Source organism: Bombina bombina, chromosome 7 (genome assembly GCF_027579735.1).
Source record: "Bombina bombina isolate aBomBom1 chromosome 7, aBomBom1.pri, whole genome shotgun sequence".
In the NCBI taxonomy this organism is placed as follows: Eukaryota; Metazoa; Chordata; class Amphibia; order Anura; family Bombinatoridae; genus Bombina; species Bombina bombina.
In genome coordinates, this window is record NC_069505.1 from 447,429,493 (window position 1) to 447,445,661 (window position 16,169).

Here is a 16,169-nt window from a genome sequence, read left to right on the forward strand (position 1 = left end):
TGTGAGTGTAACATCTGCTGTCAGTGGTGCAAATGGTTTTACTTCCCTGTATCTGCCTCGTGTGTGAGTGTAACACCTGCTGTCACTGGTGCAAATGGTTTTACTTCCCTGTATCTGCCTCGTGTGTGAGTGTAACACCTGCTGTCACTGGTGCAAATGCCTTTACTTCCCAGTATCTGCCTTGTGTATGAGTGTAACACCTGCTGTCACTGGTACAAATGGTTTTACTTCCCTGTATCTGCCTCGTGCGTGAGTGTAACACCTGCTGTCACTGGTGCAAATGGTTTTACTTCCCTTTATCTGCCTCGTGTGTGAGTGTAACACCTGCTGTCACTGGTGCAAATGGTTTTACTTCCCTGTATCTGCCTCGTGTGTGAGTGTAACACCTGCTGTCACTGGTGCAAATGGTTTTACTTCCCTGTATCTGCCTCGTGTGTGAGTGTAACACCTGCTGTCACTGGTGCAAATGGTTTTACTTCCCTCTATCTGCCTCGTGTGTGAGTGTTACACCTGCTGTCACTGGTGCAAATGGTTTACTTCCCTCTATCTGCCTCGTGTGTGAGTGTAACACCTGCTGTCACTGGTGCAAATGGTTTTACTTCCCTCTATCTGCCTCGTGCATGAGTGTAACACCTGCTGTCACTGAAGCAAATTGTTTTACTTCCCTCTATCTGCCTCGTGTGTGAGTGTAACACCTGCTGTCACTGGTGCAAATGGTTTTACTTCCCTGTATCTGCCTCGTGTGTGAGTGTAACACCTGCTGTCACTGGTGCAAATGGTTTTACTTCCCTGTATCTGCCTCGTGTGTGAGTGTAACACCTGCTGTCACTGGTGCAAATGGTTTTATTTCCCTGTATCTGCCTCGTGTATGAGTGTAACATCTGCTGTCACTGGTGCAAATGGTTTTACTTCCCTCTATCTGCCTTGTGTGTAAGTGTAACACCTGCTGTCACTGGTGCAAATGGTTTTACTTCCCTCTATCTGCCTCGTGTATGAGTGTAACACCTGCTGTCACTGGTGCAAATGGTTTTACTTCCCTCTATCTGCCTCGTGTATGAGTGTAACACCTGCTGTCACTGGTGCAAATGGTTTTACTTCCCTCTATCTGCCTCGTGTATGAGTGTAACACCTGCTGTCACTGGTGCAAATGGTTTTACTTCCCTCTATCTGTCTCGTGCATGAGTGTAACACCTGCTGTCACTGAAGCAAATTGTTTTACTTCCCTGTATCTGCCTCGTGTGTGAGTGTAACACCTGCTGTCACTGGTGCAAATGGTTTTACTTCCCTCTATCTGCCTCGTGTGTGAGTGTAACACCTGCTGTCACTGGTGCAAATGGTTTACTTCCCTGTATCTGCTTCGTGCATGAGTGTAACACCTGCTGTCACTGGTGCAAATGGTTTTACTTCCCTCTAGCTGCCTCGTGCATGAGTGTAACACCTGCTGTCACTGGTGCAAATGGTTTTACTTCCCTGTATCTGCTTCGTGCGTGAGTGTTACACCTGCTGTCACTGGTGCAAATAGTTTTACTTCCCTCTAGCTGCCTCGTGTGTGAGTGTAACACCTGCTGTCACTGGTGCAAATGGCTTTACTTCCCAGTATCTGCCTCGTGCGTGAGTGTAACACCTGCTGTCACTGATGCAAATGGTTTTACTTCCCTCTATCTGCCTCGTGCGTGAGTGTAACACCTGCTGTCACTGGTGCAAATGGTTTTACTTCCCTGTATCTTCCTCGTGTGTGAGTGTAACACTTGCTGTCACTGGTGCAAATGGTTTTACTTCCCTCTATCTGCCTCGTGTGTCAGTGTAACACCTGCTGTCACTGGTGCAAATGGTTTTACTTCCCTGTATCTGCCTCGTGTGTGAGTGTAACACCTGCTGTCACTGGTGCAAATGGTTTTACTTCCCTCTATCTGCCTCGTGTGTAAGTGTAACACCTGCTGTCACTGGTGCAAATGGTTTTACTTCCCTCTATCTGCCTCTTGTGTGAGTGTAACACCTGCTGTCACTGGTGCAAATGGTTTTACTTCCCTCTATCTGCCTTGTGTGTCAGTGTAACACCTGCTGTCACTGGTGCAAATGGTTTTACTTCCCTCTATCTGCCTCGTGTGTGAGTGTAACACCTGCTGTCACTGGTGCAAATGGTTTACTTCCCTCTATCTGCCTCGTGTGTGAGTGTAAAACCTGCTGTAACTGGTGCAAATGGTTTACTTCCCTGTATCTGCCTCGTGTGTAACACCTGCTGTCACTGGTGCAAATGGTTTTACTTCCCTGTATCTGCCTCGTGTGCGAGTGTAACACCTGCTGTCACTGGTGCAAATGGTTTACTTCCCTCTATCTGCCTCGTGTGTGAGTGTAACACCTGCTGTCATTGGTGCAAATGGTTTTACTTCCTTCTATCTGCCTCGTGCATGAGTGTAACACCTGCTGTCACTGAAGCAAATTGTTTTACTTCCCTGTATCTGCCTCGTGTGTGAGTGTAACACCTGCTGTCACTGGTGCAAATGGTTTTACTTCCCTCTATCTGCCTCGTGTGTGAGTGTAACACCTGCTGTCACTGGTGCAAATGGTTTACTTCCCTGTATCTGCCTCGTGCGTGAGTGTAACACCTGCTGTCACTGGTGCAAATGGTTGTACTTCCCTCTAGCTGCCTCGTGCATGAGTGTAACACCTGCTGTCACTGGTGGAAATGGTTTTACTTCCCTGTATCTGCCTCGTGCATCAGTGTAACACCTGCTGTCACTGGTGCAAATGGTTCTACTTCCCTGTATCTGCCTAGTTAATGAATGTAACACCTGCTGTCACTGGTTCAAATGGTTTTACTTCCCCGTATCTGCCTCGTGTGTGAGTGTAAAACCTGCTGTCACTGGTGCAAATGGTTTTACTTCCCTCTATCTGCCTCGTGTGTGAGTGTAACACCTGCTGTCACTGGTGCAAATGGTTTTACTTCCCTCTATCTGCCTCTTGTGTGAGTGTAACACCTGCTGTCACTGGTGCAAATGGTTTACTTCCCTGTATCTGCCTCGTGTGTGAGTGTAACACCTGCTGTCACTGGTGCAAATGGCTTTACTTCCCTGTAGCTGCCTCGTGTGTGAGTGTAACACCTGCTGTCACTGGTACAAATGGTTTCACTTCCCTGTATCTGCCTCGTGCGTGACTGGTGCAAATGGTTTTACTTCCTTGTATCTGCCTCGTGTGCGAGCGTAACACCTGCTGTCACTGGTGCAAATGGTTTTACTTCCCTGCATCTGCCTCGTGTGTGAGTGTAACACCTGCTGTCACTGGTGCAAATGGTTTTACTTCCCTCTATCTGCCTCGTGTATGAGCGTAACACCTGCTGTCACTGGTGCAAATGGTTTTACTTCCTTCTATCTGCCTCGTGCATGAGTGTAACACCTGCTGTCACTGAAGCAAATTGTTTTACTTCCCTGTATCTGCCTCGTGTGTGAGTGTAACACCTGCTGTCACTGGTGCAAATGGTTTTACTTCCCTCTATCTGCCTCGTGTGTGAGTGTAACACCTGCTGTCACTGGTGCAAATGGTTTACTTCCCTGTATCTGCCTCGTGCGTGAGTGTAACACCTGCTGTCACTGGTGCAAATGGTTGTACTTCCCTCTAGCTGCCTCGTGCATGAGTGTAACACCTGCTGTCACTGGTGGAAATGGTTTTACTTCCCTGTATCTGCCTCGTGCATCAGTGTAACACCTGCTGTCACTGGTGCAAATGGTTCTACTTCCCTGTATCTGCCTAGTTAATGAATGTAACACCTGCTGTCACTGGTTCAAATGGTTTTACTTCCCCGTATCTGCCTCGTGTGTGAGTGTAAAACCTGCTGTCACTGGTGCAAATGGTTTTACTTCCCTCTATCTGCCTCGTGTGTGAGTGTAACACCTGCTGTCACTGGTGCAAATGGTTTTACTTCCCTCTATCTGCCTCTTGTGTGAGTGTAACACCTGCTGTCACTGGTGCAAATGGTTTACTTCCCTGTATCTGCCTCGTGTGTGAGTGTAACACCTGCTGTCACTGGTGCAAATGGCTTTACTTCCCTGTAGCTGCCTCGTGTGTGAGTGTAACACCTGCTGTCACTGGTACAAATGGTTTCACTTCCCTGTATCTGCCTCGTGCGTGACTGGTGCAAATGGTTTTACTTCCTTGTATCTGCCTCGTGTGCGAGCGTAACACCTGCTGTCACTGGTGCAAATGGTTTTACTTCCCTGCATCTGCCTCGTGTGTGAGTGTAACACCTGCTGTCACTGGTGCAAATGGTTTTACTTCCCTCTATCTGCCTCGTGTATGAGCGTAACACCTGCTGTCACTGGTGCAAATGGTTTTACTTCCCTGCATCTGCCTCGTGTGTGAGTGTAACACCTGCTGTCACTGGTGCAAATGGTTTTACTTCCCTCTATCTGCCTCGTGTGTGAGTGTAACACCTGCTGTCACTGGTGCAAATGGTTTTACTTCCCTGTATCTGCATCATGTGTGAGTGTAACACCTGCTGTCACTGGTGCAAATGGTTTTACTTCCCTGCATCTGCCTCGTGCGTGAGTGTAACACCTGCTGTCACTGGTGCAAATGGTTCTACTTCCCTTTATCTGCCTCGTGTGTGAGTGTTACACCTGCTGTCAGTGGTGCAAATGGTTTTACTTCCCTGTATCTGCATCATGTGTGAGTGTAACACCTGCTGTCAGTGGTGCAAATGGTTTTACTTCCCTCTATCTGCCTCGTGTGTGAGTGTAACACCTGCTGTCAGTGGTGCAAATGGTTTTACTTCCCTGTATCTGCATCATGAGTGAGTGTAACACCTGCTGTCACTGGTGCTAATGGTTTTACTTCCCTGTATCTGCCTCGTGTGTAAGTGTAACACCTGCTGTCAGTGGTGCAAATGGTTTTACTTCCCTGTATCTGTATCACGTGTGAGTGTAACACCTGCTGTCACTGGTGCAAATGGTTTTACTTCCCTCTATCTGCCTCGTGTGTGAGTGTTACACCTGATGTCACTGCTGCAAATGGTTTTACTTCCCTCTATCTGCCTCTTGTGTGAGTGTAACACCTGCTGTCACTGGTGCAAATGGTTTTACTTCCCTGTATCTGCCTCTTGTGTGAGTGTAACACCTGCTGTCACTGGTGCAAATGGTTTTACTTCCCTGTATCTGCCTCGTGCGTGAGTGTAACACCTGCTGTCACTGGTGCAAATGGTTTTACTTCCCTTTATCTGCCTCGTGTGTGAGTGTAACACCTGCTGTCACTGGTGCAAATGGTTTTACTTCCCTGTATCTGCCTCGTGTGTGAGTGTAACACCTGCTGTCACTGGTGCAAATGGTTTTACTTCCCTCTATCTGCCTTGTGTGTCAGTGTAACACCTGCTGTCACTGGTGCAAATGGTTTTACTTCCCTTTATCTGCCTCGTGTGTGAGTGTAACACCTGCTGTCACTGGTGCAAATGGTTTTACTTCCCTGTATCTGCATCATGTGTGAGTGTAACACCTGCTGTCAGTGGTGCAAATGGTTTTACTTCCCTCTATCTGCCTCGTGTGCGAGTGTAAAACCTGCTGTAACTGGTGCAAATGGTTTACTTCCCTGTATCTGCCTCGTGTGCGAGTGTAAAACCTGCTGTCACTGGTGCAAATGGTTTTACTTCCCTGTATCTGCCTCGTGTGCGAGTGTAACACCTGCTGTCACTGGTGCAAATGGTTTACTTCCCTCTATCTGCCTCGTGTGTGAGTGTAACACCTGCTGTCATTGGTGCAAATGGTTTTACTTCCCTCTATCTGCCTCGTGCATGAGTGTAACACCTGCTGTCACTGAAGCAAATTGTTTTACTTCCCTGTATCTGCCTCGTGTGTGAGTGTAACACCTGCTGTCACTGGTGCAAATGGTTTTACTTCCCTCTAGCTGCCTCGTGCATGAGTGTAACACCTGCTGTCACTGGTGGAAATGGTTTTACTTCCCTGTATCTGCCTCGTGCATCAGTGTAACACCTGCTGTCACTGGTGCAAATGGTTTTACTTCCCTCTATCTGCCTCGTGCATGAGTGTAACACCTGCTGTCACTGAAGCAAATTGTTTTACTTCCCTGTATCTGCCTCGTGTGTGAGTGTAACACCTGCTGTCACTGGTGCAAATGGCTTTACTTCCCAGTATCTGCCTCGTGCGTGAGTGTAACACCTGCTGTCACTGGTGCAAATGGTTTTACTTCCCTGTATCTGCATCATGAGTGAGTGTAACACCTGCTGTCACTGGTGCAAATAGTTTTACTTCCCTCTAGCTGCCTCGTGCATGAGTGTAACACCTGCTGTCACTGGTGCAAATGGTTTTACTTCCCTGTATCTGCTTCGTGCGTGAGTGTTACACCTGCTGTCACTGGTGCAAATAGTTTTACTTCCCTCTAGCTGCCTCGTGTGTGAGTGTAACACCTGCTGTCACTGGTGCAAATGGCTTTACTTCCCAGTATCTGCCTCGTGCGTGAGTGTAACACCTGCTGTCACTGATGCAAATGGTTTTACTTCCCTCTATCTGCCTCGTGCGTGAGAGTAACACCTGCTGTCACTGGTGCAAATGGTTTTACTTCCCTGTATCTTCCTTGTGTGTGAGTGTAACACCTGCTGTCACTGGTGCAAATGGTTTTACTTCCCTCTATCTGCCTCGTGTGTCAGTGTAACACCTGTTGTCACTGGTGCAAATGGTTTTACTTCCCTGTATCTGCCTCGTGTGTGAGTGTAACACCTGCTGTCACTGGTGCAAATGGTTTTACTTCCCTCTATCTGCCTCGTGTGTCAGTGTAACACCTGTTGTCACTGGTGCAAATGGTTTTACTTCCCTGTATCTGCCTCGTGTGTGAGTGTAACACCTGCTGTCATTGGTGCAAATGGTTTTACTTCCCTCTATCTGCCTCGTGCATGAGTGTAACACCTGCTGTCACTGGTGCAAATGGTTTTACTTCCCTGTATCTGCCTCGTGTGTGAGTGTAACACCTGCTGTCATTGGTGCAAATGGTTTTACTTCCCTCTATCTGCCTCGTGCATGAGTGTAACACCTGCTGTCACTGGTGCAAATGGTTTTACTTCCCTCTATCTGCCTCGTGCATGAGTGTAACACCTGCTGTCACTGGTGCAAATGGTTTTACTTCCCAGTATCTGCCTCGTGTGTGAGTGTAACACTTGCTGTCATTGGTGCAAATGGTTTTACTTCCCTCTATCTGCCTCGTGCATGAGTGTAACACCTGCTGTCACTGGTGCAAATGGTTTTACTTCCCTGTATCTGCCTCGTGTGTGAGTGTAACACCTGCTGTCACTGGTGCAAATGGTTTTACTTCCCTCTATCTGCCTCGTGTGTAAGTGTAACACCTGCTGTCACTGGTGCAAATGGTTTTACTTCCCTCTATCTGCCTCGTGTGTGAGTGTAACACCTGCTGTCACTGGTGCAAATGGTTTTACTTCCCTCTATCTGCCTCTTGTGTGAGTGTAACACCTGCTGTCACTGGTGCAAATGGTTTTACTTCCCTCTATCTGCCTCGTGTGTGAGTGTAACACCTGCTGTCACTGGTGCAAATGGTTTTACTTCCCTGTATCTGCCTCGTGCGTGAGTGTAACACCTGCTGTCACTGGTGCAAATGGTTTACTTCCCTGTATCTGCCTCGTGCGTGAGTGTAACACCTGCTGTCACTGGTGCAAATGGTTTTACTTCCCTCTAGCTTCCTCGTGCATGAGTGTAACACCTGCTGTCACTGGTGGAAATGGTTTTACTTCCCTGTATCTGCCTCGTGCATCAGTGTAACACCTGCTGTCACTGGTGCAAATGGTTCTACTTCCCTGTATCTGCCTAGTTAATGAATGTAACACCTGCTGTCACTGGTTCAAATGGTTTTACTTCCCCGTATCTGCCTCGTGTGTGAGTGTAAAACCTGCTGTTACTGGTGCAAATGGTTTTACTTCCCTCTATCTGCTTAGTGTGTGAGTGTAACACCTGCTGTCACTGGTGCAAATGGTTTTACTTCCCTCTATCTGCCTCTTGTGTGAGTGTAACACCTGCTGTCACTGGTGCAAATGGTTTTACTTCCCTGTATCTGCCTCGTGTGTGAGTGTAACACCTGCTGTCACTGGTGCAAATGGTTTTACTTCCCTGTATCTGCATCATGTGTGAGTGTAACACCTGCTGTCACTGGTGCAAATGGTTTTACTTCCCTGTATCTGCCTCGTGTGTGAGTGTAACACCTGCTGTCACTGGTGCAAATGGTTTACTTCCCTGTATCTGCCTCGTGTGTAACACCTGCTGTCACTGGTGCAAATGGTTTTACTTCCCTGTATCTGCCTCGTGTGTGAGTGTAACACCTGCTGTCACTGGTGCAAATGGTTTACTTCCCTCTATCTGCCTCGTGTGTGAGTGTAACACCTGCTGTCATTGGTGCAAATGGTTTTACTTCCCTCTATCTGCCTCGTGCATGAGTGTAACACCTGCTGTCACTGAAGCAAATTGTTTTACTTCCCTGTATCTGCCTCGTGTGTGAGTGTAACATCTGCTGTCACTGGTGCAAATGGTTTTACTTCCCTCTATCTGCCTCGTGCGTGAGTGTAACACCTGCTGTCACTGGTGCAAATGGTTTTACTTCCCTCTATCTGCCTCGTGTGTGAGTGTAACACCTGCTGTCACTGGTGCAAATGGTTTACTTCCCTGTATCTGCCTCGTGCGTGAGTGTAACACCTGCTGTCACTGGTGCAAATGGTTTTACTTCCCTCTAGCTGCCTCGTGCATGAGTGTAACACCTGCTGTCACTGGTGCAAATGGTTCTACTTCCCTGTATCTGCCTAGTTAATGAATGTAACACCTGCTGTCACTGGTTCAAATGGTTTTACTTCCCAGTATCTGCCTCGTGTGTGAGTGTAAAACCTGCTGTTACTGGTGCAAATGGTTTTACTTCCCTCTATCTGTCTCGTGTGTGAGTGTAACACCTGCTGTCACTGGTGCAAATGGTTTTACTTCCCTCTATCTGCCTCTTGTGTGAGTGTAACACCTGCTGTCACTGGTGCAAATGGTTTTACTTCCCTTTATCTGCCTCGTGTGTGAGTGTAACACCTGCTGTCACTGGTGCAAATGGTTTTACTTCCCTCTATCTGCCTCGTGTGTGAGTGTAACACCTGCTGTCACTGGTGCAAATGGTTTTACTTCCCTGTATCTGCCTCGTGTGTGAGTGTAACACCTGCTGTCACTGGTGCAAATGGTTTACTTCCCTCTATCTGCCTCGTGTGTGAGTGTAACACCTGCTGTCACTGGTGCAAATGGTTTTACTTCCCTTTATCTGCCTCGTGCATGAGTGTAACACCTGCTGTCACTGGTGCAAATGGTTTACTTCCCTCTATCTGCCTCGTGTGTGAGTGTAACACCTGCTGTCACTGGTGCAAATGGTTTTACTTCCCTGTATCTGCCTCGTGTGTGAGTGTAACACCTGCTGTCACTGGTGCAAATGGTTTACTTCCCTGTATCTGCCTCGTGTGTGGGTGTAACACCTGCTGTCACTGGTGCAAATGGTTTTACTTCCCTCTATCTGCCTCGTGCATGAGTGTAACACCTGCTGTCACTGAAGCAAATTGTTTTACTTCCCTCTATCTGCCTCGTGTGTGAGTGTAACACCTGCTGTCACTGGTGCAAATGGTTTTACTTCCCTGTATCTGCCTCGTGTGTGAGTGTAACACCTGCTGTCACTGGTGCAAATGGTTTACTTCCCTGTATCTGCTTCGTGCATGAGTGTAACACCTGCTGTCACTGGTGCAAATGGTTTTACTTCCCTCTAGCTGCCTCGTGCATGAGTGTAACACCTGCTGTCACTGGTGGAAATGGTTTTACTTCCCTGTATCTGCCTCGTGCGTGAGTGTAACACCTGCTGTCACTGGTGCAAATGGTTTTACTTCCCTCTAGCTGCCTCGTGTGTGAGTGTAACACCTGCTGTCACTGGTGCAAATGGCTTTACTTCCCAGTATCTGCCTCGTGCGTGAGTGTAACACCTGCTGTCACTGATGCAAATGGTTTTACTTCCCTCTATCTGCCTCGTGCGTGAGTGTAACACCTGCTGTCACTGGTGCAAATGGTTTTACTTCCCTGTATCTTCCTCGTGTGTGAGTGTAACACTTGCTGTCACTGGTGCAAATGGTTTTACTTCCCTCTATCTGCCTCGTGTGTCAGTGTAACACCTGCTGTCACTGGTGCAAATGGTTTTACTTCCCTGTATCTGCCTCGTGTGTGAGTATAACACCTGCTGTCACTGGTGCAAATGGTTTTACTTCCCTGTATCTGCCTCGTGTATGAGTGTAACATCTGCTGTCACTGGTGCAAATGGTTTTACTTCCCTCTATCTGCCTCGTGTGTGAGTGTAACACCTGCTGTCACTGGTGCAAATGGTTTTACTTCCCTCTATCTGCCTCGTGTGTGAGTGTAACACCTGCTGTCACTGGTGCAAATGGTTTTACTTCCCTCTATCTGCCTCTTGTGTGAGTGTAACACCTGCTGTCACTGGTGCAAATGGTTTTATTTCCCTGTATCTGCCTCGTGCGTGAGTGTAACACCTGCTGTCACTGGTGCAAATGACTTTACTTCCCTCTATCTGCCTCGTGTGTGAGTGTAACACCTGCTGTCACTGGTGCAAATGGTTTTACTTCCCTCTATCTGCCTCGTGTGTCAGTGTAACACCTGCTGTCACTGGTGCAAATGGTTTTACTTCCCTGTATCTGCCTCGTGCGTGAGTGTAACACCTGCTGTCACTGGTGCAAATGGTTTTACTTCCCTCTATCTGCCTCGTGTGTGAGTGTAACACCTGCTGTCACTGGTGCAAATGGTTTTACTTCCCTGTATCTGCCTCGTGTGTGAGTGTAACACCTGCTGTCACTGGTGCAAATGGTTTTACTTCCCTCTATCTGCCTTGTGTGTCAGTGTAACACCTGCTGTCACTGGTGCAAATGGTTTTACTTCCCTGTATCTGCCTCGTGTGTGAGTGTAACACCTGCTGTCACTGGTGCAAATGGTTTTACTTCCCTCTATCTGCCTCGTGTGCGAGTGTAAAACCTGCTGTAACTGGTGCAAATGGTTTACTTCCCTGTATCTGCCTCGTGTGTAACACCTGCTGTCACTGGTGCAAATGGTTTTACTTCCCTGTATCTGCCTCGTGTGCGAGTGTAACACCTGCTGTCACTGGTGCAAATGGTTTACTTCCCTCTATCTGCCTCGTGTGTGAGTGTAACACCTGCTGTCATTGGTGCAAATGGTTTTACTTCCCTCTATCTGCCTCGTGCATGAGTGTAACACCTGCTGTCACTGAAGCAAATTGTTTTACTTCCCTGTATCTGCCTCGTGTGTGAGTGTAACACCTGCTGTCACTGGTGCAAATGGTTTTACTTCCCTCTATCTGCCTCGTGTGTGAGCGTAACACCTGCTGTCACTGGTGCAAATGGTTTACTTCCCTGTATCTGCCTCGTGCGTGAGTGTAACACCTGCTGTCACTGGTGCAAATGGTTTTACTTCCCTCTAGCTGCCTCGTGCATGAGTGTAACACCTGCTGTCACTGGTGGAAATGGTTTTACTTCCCTGTATCTGCCTCGTGCATCAGTGTAACACCTGCTGTCACTGGTGCAAATGGTTCTACTTCCCTGTATCTGCCTAGTTAATGAATGTAACACCTGCTGTCACTGGTTCAAATGGTTTTACTTCCCCGTATCTGCCTCGTGTGTGAGTGTAAAACCTGCTGTTACTGGTGCAAATGGTTTTACTTCCCTCTATCTGTCTCGTGTGTGAGTGTAACACCTGCTGTCACTGGTGCAAATGGCTTTACTTCCCTGTATCTGCCTTGTGTGTGAGTGTAACACCTGCTGTCACTGGTGCAAATGGTTTTACTTCCCTGTATCTTCCTCGTGTGTGAGTGTAACACCTGCTGTCACTGGTGCAAATGGTTTTACATCCCCGTATCTGCCTCGTGTGTGAGTGTAACACCTGCTGTCACTGGTGCAAATGGTTTTACATCCCCGTATCTGCCTCGTGTGTGAGTGTAAAACCTGCTGTCACTGGTGCAAATGGTTTTACTTCCCTCTATCTGCCTCGTGTGTCAGTGTAACACCTGCTGTCACTGGTGCAAATGGTTTTACTTCCCTGTATCTGCCTCGTGTGTGAGTGTAACACCTGCTGTCACTGGTGCAAATGGTTTTACTTCCCTCTATCTGCCTCGTGTATGAGTGTAACACCTGCTGTCACTGGTGCAAATGGTTTTATTTCCCTGTATCTGCCTCGTGTGTGAGTGTAACACCTGCTGTCACTGGTGCAAATGGTTTTACTTCCCTCTATCTGCCTCGTGTGTCAGTGTAACACCTGCTGTCACTGGTGCAAATGGTTTTACTTCCCTCTATCTGCCTCGTGTGTGAGTGTAACACCTGCTGTCACTGGTGCAAATTGTTTTACTTCCCTCTATCTGCCTCTTGTGTGAGTGTAACACCTGCTGTCACTGGTGCAAATGGTTTTACTTCCCTGTATCTGCCTCGTGCGTGAGTGTAACACCTGCTGTCACTGGTGCAAATGGTTTTACTTCCCTGTATCTGCCTCGTGTGTGAGTGTAACACCTGCTGTCACTGGTGCAAATGGTTTTACTTCCCTGTATCTGCCTCGTGCGTGAGTGTAACACCTGCTGTCACTGGTGCAAATGGTTTTACTTCCCTGTATCTGCCTCGTGCGTGAGTGTAACACCTGCTGTCACTGGTGCAAATGGTTTTACTTCCCTGTATCTGCCTCGTGTGTGAGTGTAACACCTGCTGTCACTGGTGCAAATTGTTTTACTTCCCTCTATCTGCCTCTTGTGTGAGTGTAACACCTGCTGTCACTGGTGCAAATGGTTTTACTTCCCTGTATCTGCCTCGTGCGTGAGTGTAACACCTGCTGTCACTGGTGCAAATGGTTTTACTTCCCTGTATCTGCCTCGTGTGTGAGTGTAACACCTGCTGTCACTGGTGCAAATGGTTTTACTTCCCTGTATCTGCCTCGTGTATGAGTGTAACACCTGCTGTCACTGGTGCAAATGGTTTTACTTCCCTGTATCTGCCTCGTGTGTGAGTGTAACACCTGCTGTCACTGGTGCAAATGGTTTTACTTCCCTCTATCTGCCTTGTGTGTCAGTGTAACACCTGCTGTCACTGGTGCAAATGGTTTTACTTCCCTCTATCTGCCTCGTGTGTGAGTGTAACACCTGCTGTCACTGGTGCAAATGGTTTTACTTCCCTCTATCTGCCTCGTGTGTGAGTGTAACACCTGCTGTCACTGGTGCAAATGGTTTTACTTCCCTCTATCTGCCTCGTGTGTGAGTGTAACACCTGCTGTCACTGGTGCAAATGGTTTTACTTCCCTGTATCTGCCTCGTGTGCGAGTGTAACACCTGCTGTCACTGATGGAAATGGTTTTACTTCCCTGTATTTGCCTTGTGTGTGAGTGTAACACCTGCTGTCACTGGTGCAAATGGTTTTACTTCCCTCTATCTGCCTCTTGTGTGAGTGTAACACCTGCTGTCACTGGTGCAAATGGTTTACTTCCCTGTATCTGCCTCGTGTGTAACACCTGCTGTCACTGGTGCAAATGGTTTTAATGCCCTGTATCTTCCTCGTGCGTGAGTGTAACACCTGCTGTCACTGGTGCAAATGGTTTTATTTCCCTGTATCTGCCTCGTGCGTGAGTGTAACACCTGCTGTCACTGGTGCAAATGGTTTTATTTCCCTGTATCTGCCTTGTGTGTGAGTGTAACACCTGCTGTCACTGGTGCAAATGGTTTTATTTCCCTGTATCTGCCTCGTGCGTGAGTGTAACACCTGCTGTCACTGGTGCAAATGGTTTTACTTCCCTCTATCTGCCTCGTGTGTGAGTGTAACACCTGCTGTCACTGGTGCAAATGGTTTTACTTCCCTCTATCTGCCTCGTGCGTGAGTGTAACACCTGCTGTCACTGGAGCAAATGGTTTTACTTCCCTATATCTGCCTCGTGTGTGAGTGTAACACCTGCTGTCACTGGTGCAAATGGTTTTACTTCCCTGTATCTGCCTCGTGTGTGAGTGTAACACCTGCTGTCACTGGTGCAAATGGTTTTACTTCCCTCTATCTGCCTCGTGTGTAAGTGTAACACCTGCTGTCACTGGTGCAAATGGTTTTATTTCCCTGTATCTGCCTCGTGCGTGAGTGTAACACCTGCTGTCACTGGTGCAAATGACTTTACTTCCCTCTATCTGCCTCATGTATGAGTGTAACACCTGCTGTCACTGGTGCAAATGGTTTTACTTCCCTCTATCTGCCTCGTGTGTGAGTGTAACACCTGCTGTCACTGGTGCAAATTGTTTTACTTCCCTCTATCTGCCTCTTGTGTGAGTGTAACACCTGCTGTCACTGGTGCAAATGGTTTTACTTCCCTGTATCTGCCTCGTGCGTGAGTGTAACACCTGCTGTCACTGGTGCAAATGGTTTTACTTCCCTGTATCTGCCTCGTGTGTGAGTGTAACACCTGCTGTCACTGGTGCAAATGGTTTTACTTCCCTGTATCTGCCTCGTGCGTGAGTGTAACACCTGCTGTCACTGGTGCAAATGGTTTTACTTCCCTGTATCTGCCTCGTGCGTGAGTGTAACACCTGCTGTCACTGGTGCAAATGGTTTTACTTCCCTCTATCTGCCTCGTGTATGAGTGTAACACCTGCTGTCACTGGTGCAAATGGTTTTACTTCCCTGTATCTGCCTCGTGTGTGAGTGTAACACCTGCTGTCACTGGTGCAAATGGTTTTACTTCCCTGTATCTGCCTCGTGTGTGAGTGTAACACCTGCTGTCACTGGTGCAAATTGTTTTACTTCCCTCTATCTGCCTCTTGTGTGAGTGTAACACCTGCTGTCACTGGTGCAAATGGTTTTACTTCCCTGTATCTGCCTCGTGCGTGAGTGTAACACCTGCTGTCACTGGTGCAAATGGTTTTACTTCCCTGTATCTGCCTCGTGTGTGAGTGTAACACCTGCTGTCACTGGTGCAAATGGTTTTACTTCCCTGTATCTGCCTCGTGTATGAGTGTAACACCTGCTGTCACTGGTGCAAATGGTTTTACTTCCCTGTATCTGCCTCGTGTGTGAGTGTAACACCTGCTGTCACTGGTGCAAATGGTTTTACTTCCCTCTATCTGCCTTGTGTGTCAGTGTAACACCTGCTGTCACTGGTGCAAATGGTTTTACTTCCCTCTATCTGCCTCGTGTGTGAGTGTAACACCTGCTGTCACTGGTGCAAATGGTTTTACTTCCCTCTATCTGCCTCGTGTGTGAGTGTAACACCTGCTGTCACTGGTGCAAATGGTTTTACTTCCCTCTATCTGCCTCGTGTGTGAGTGTAACACCTGCTGTCACTGGTGCAAATGGTTTTACTTCCCTGTATCTGCCTCGTGTGTAAGTGTAACACCTGCTGTCACTGGTGCAAATGGTTTTACTTCCCTGTATCTGCTTAGTGCGTGAGTGTTACACCTGCTGTCACTGGTGCAAATGGTTTTATTTCCCTGTATCTGCCTCGTGCGTGAGTGTAACACCTGCTGTCACTGGTGCAAATGACTTTACTTCCCTCTATCTGCCTCGTGTATGAGTGTAACACCTGCTGTCACTGGTGCAAATGGTTTTACTTCCCTCTATCTGCCTCATATGTGAGTGTAACATCTGCTGTCACTGGTGCAAATGGTTTTTCTTCCCTCTGCCTCGTGTGTGAGTGTAACACCTGCTGTCAATGGTGCAAATGGTTTTACTTCCCTCTATCTGCCTCATGACTTACCTACTGCTAATACCTCTTCCTATACACCCAGCACCTACTGACCTTACCTACTGCTAATACCTCTTCCTATACACCCAGCACCTACTAACCTTACCTGCTGCTAATACCTCTTCCTATACACCCAGCACCCTACTGACCTTACCTGATGCCAATACCTCTTCCTATACACCCAGCAGTCTATTGACCTTACCTGCTGCCAATATCTCTTCCTATACACCCAGCACCCCACTGACCTTACCTGCTAATACCTCTTCCTATACACCCAGCACCCTACTGACCTTACCTGATGCTAATACCTCTTCCTATACACGCAGCACACTACTGACCTTACCTGCTGCTAATACATCTTCCTATACACCCAGCACCCTACTGACCTTA